We start from the raw sequence: 4,007 nt of genomic DNA, 5'->3' as shown, positions 1-4,007 counted from the left end.
CTCGCGCGCACACACACACACACACACACACACACACACACTCATATATATTTAACACGGACGAGGGATGCAGCGGCGCCTGCTGATTAACAGCCTGATCTCAAGGAAAGGAATGATACAAACTCACAAAACTGTGAGCAGGGACTGCACTCTGGGAAGCTCTCAGAAGGTTCTGGAACCCAGTGCCAACAGTACAGGAGTGCAGGAGACCCCCGTTGGGGGCTGTGATGGAAGGAGCTGTGCAACCCATGCAGAAGAGAAAAGATAAAGGCGTTCAGCACTCCTGTCCCTAAGGCAGGCACCTCCTGCCCAGTGCCTGTGCTGTGGGTCTTGGGGACAATTCCATATCACCTGTCAGGGGCCTCAGTCTTCTACGTTAGTTGGCAATAATGATATGTTAGTTCGGAAGCAAGAAAACAGAATACATGTGACACTTATCCAATAAACTGATGACTTCAATGAGAGGACGCTGGACTTGTGGCCTCTGGGGTGGCCAGGGCGCAGATGACAGCAGTAAGCCAGAGGGACTGAGCTTACTTCCCATCCATGTCTTCTCTGCTTGCACTGAGTTGAAGGATCAGGGAAGGTGGTCTCCAGTGGGTGTTCTCAGTGGCTCTCTGCAGTACTGAAGTGTTCCAGCCCTGGGCCAGCCAGTGCCTGTATACTGTCCTGTTCAAACCTTACCATGTACAGCTCCTGAGGACACTGTTGCTTTCTTATAAGATTCTTTTTTTTAATTTGGAAGTGTGGGTTACAGAAAGAGAGGGAGAGAGAAAGTTATCTATCATCCACTGCTTCACTCTTCTGCTGTCCGAAATGATCAGGGCTGAGCCAGGCTAGAATCAAGAGCCTAGAGCGTTTGAGAGTAGGTGCAGGGGACAAGCAGCCAAGCCCGTCTTCTGCTGCTCTCTCAGGCCCACCAGCAGGCAGCTGGAACAGAGTGGAACAGTCAGGACTCAAACCAGGACCCACATCAGATGCCAGTGCTCCAGGCTGCTGCTTAACTTGCTGGACCACAATGCTGGACCAAGACACTGCGCTTTGTTTATTTTTATTTTTAAAGATATATTTTATTTTTATTGGAAGGTCAGATATACAGAGAGGAGAGAAAAAGAGGAAGATCTTTCATCCAATGATTCACTCTCTCCAAGCAGCTGCAATGGTTGGAGCTGCGCTGATCTGAAATCAGGAGCCAGGAGCCTCTTCTGGGTCTCCCACGCAGGTACAATGTCCCAAGGCTTTGGGCCGTCCTCTACTGCTTTCCCAGGCCACAAGCAGGGAGCTGAATGGGAAGCAGGGCTGCTGGGATTAGAACCGGCACCCATATGGGATCCTGCCATATGCAGGACTTAAAGCAAGGACTTTAGCCACTAGGCTACCATACCGGGCCCCAGACACTGCCATTTAAAACTCCCTATTTCCAAGATGAGCCTTTCTGAGGCCCTGAAGGATGATGAGACTCACCCAAGGCCACATGGAGGGAATTTGCCCTCCCCCAAGTTCCCAGGCCTGAAGTCTTGACCTCCAGCACCTGAGACTGTAACCCTGTTAGCAAAGAGGGGTCCCTCCAGGACTCAGTGAGATGTGGGCATTAGGGTGAGCCCTAGCCGATAGCACGGATGTCCTCACAGCAGGTGCATTTGGATACAGAGAAGACACACACGCGAGTGGACACCAAGTGAAAGGCGAAGAGGAAGACCAAGGTTGGCTGGTGACTTACAATCCGAGCAACACCAAGGAGGGCTGTCAAGCCACAGGGAGCTGGAGAGAGCCTGAGGCCAGTCGGTGCACACGGTCATGCTGGCACTACAGCCTCAGTCCTCCGGCCTGCAGGACTGCTGTTGTCCGTTGGGGCTACCTGGTTGGGCAGTGCATCCTTGGCATAGCTGATGAGTGCAGAGCCTGGACTTGAATCCAGATCCCTCTGGTTTTAGCGACATGCTTTTGGCCCAAATGCCACCTGCCCACTTCCAGTGGAGGTGCGAGAGGGCTCAGATGCTTGGGGGAGGCCTTGAAGGCAGGGGGTCGTCCTCTTACGGCAGGGATGAGCTCTCCATCGAGCAACTCCTTTTGAGAGAGCAGGCATGGGCAGGTGCCCTGCAGGGCCTGTGCTGCCAAGTGAGTCCTGACACCATAGTACCTCCAGGCAGGGAGATTGGGGGGTGAATATCTGGGGGATGGGCTTGCTGTGCCAGACACGGTTGGCAGCTGCCTGGGTTGGGCACAAGGACAGCTAGGGACGGGGCTGGGTGAGCAAGGCCCAGGAGCCCTGGTTGCCACAGTAACCATGATCTTCCAAATGTGAGCCAGCAGAGGCTGAGGCCTAAACAGATTTGACGAGGATGAGGGCGCATGTGCCGGGGGCAGGAGGGGAAGGCCAGGCCTCTACTCATTCCCCTGGCTCAGAAACCCACCAGAGCCCTTGGCTTGGGATGTTTGGGTCCCTGTTCTCAGATGAGGAAGCTGAGAGTGAGACAAGGGATGCGCTCTGAGCCAGGCTCCACAGCTGGAAGGCCTGCACTGGCCCTAGGGTCCCCATCCCTAGAGACCCCATTTGCTTGTCTGTGTGTCTGTTTGGGCTCCACTAGGCTGCCTGTGGGACCAGGGAGGTTTGCAGTGAAATCTAGGAGGGGATATTTGTGCCTCCTGCTGACCTCAGGGATGGAGGCTCCTGAAACTCAGGGATGGGGCCCCCGAGACTCAGCCAGCACCGTCCCTGGCAGGGTAACAACCCCTGAAGTTGCTATCACACTGGATGCCCCTGCTGGTCAAATCAATGAGGTCAAGGTGATGAAGGGGTGTGAAGTGTGCCACCCAACCTGCCACGTAGGCTGACGGGAGCTCCAGAGGAGGCGCCAGCATCGGTCAGGGGCTGTGGGCGGAAACTGGCAAGAGGCTGGGTGGGTGTCGATTGGCCTGGTTCTGGGAGTCACAGGCTGACACCTGAAATGTCTGTGAAAACTTCACAAAGGGACCAGGGCTGTGACTCAGCAAGTTAAGCCATTACCTGTGACACTGGCATCCCATATGAGTCCTGGTTCAAGTCCCGGCTTCTCCACTTCCAACCCAGCTCCCTGCCTTGTTGCCTGGTAAAGCAGAAGAGGCTTGGGCCCCTGCACCCGTGTAGGAAGCCCAGAAGAAGCTCCTAAGTCTTGGTCCTGCCCCAGACTTTAAGAACATTTGTGGCGTGAACCAGTGGGTGGGAGATCTCATTCAGTCTCTCCTTTTTCACAACAACTTTTAAACCAATAAGCCAGAAATAGTTTCAAGAAAATTTCATAAAAAATGCATGTGATTTAAAAAACTGTACAGATTGCAACATTTTAAAATAATATTTATTTTTATTGGAAAATTAGAATTACAGAGAGAAGGAGAGACAAAGATCTTGCCTCTGATTCACTCCCCAGGCAGCCACAACGGCCAGAGCTGAGCTGATCTGAAACCAGGAGTCAAGAGCTTCTGGGACTGCCATGTGGATGCAGGGTCCCAAGGCTTTGGGCAGTCCTTGACTGCTTTCCCAGGCCATAAACAGGGAGCTGGATGGGAACCGGCACCCATATGGGATTCCGGTGCATGCAAGTCGAGGACTTTAGCTGCTAGGCTACTGCACCAGGCCTGATTGCAACAATTTTTTAACACCAAAATCAACTTACCTTTTACTTTCGCTTGCCATCAACCTTTTAACATAGCATGTGCTGCAGGGGGGAATGAGGCACAGGCAACTGGCCCAGGGCTGCTTGGCTAGGCACGCAGCCCCAGGATATAAGAGGGGAGCTGGGGAGGTCCTCTCAGCATCAGTGATCTGTCTGCAAAAGCTGGGTAGCAGGGGTACACCCCTGTGGAGGGTCTCCATGAGCCGAACTGAGACCTTCGGGCAGAAGTGAGAGAGCCTATGTTGATTATCACCAGTTTCCAGGGGTCTTCTCTCCAGCAGGCTCCGAGACCACTGAGGGGTGAGGTGACAGTGCTCTTCAGCAGTAGAAACACTGGAGACAAACTGGTGGTGA

The sequence above is a fragment of the Ochotona princeps genome, chromosome 2 (assembly GCF_030435755.1).
Source record: "Ochotona princeps isolate mOchPri1 chromosome 2, mOchPri1.hap1, whole genome shotgun sequence".
Lineage (NCBI taxonomy): Eukaryota > Metazoa > Chordata > Mammalia > Lagomorpha > Ochotonidae > Ochotona > Ochotona princeps.
Note: the sequence above shows the minus strand (reverse complement) of the source record.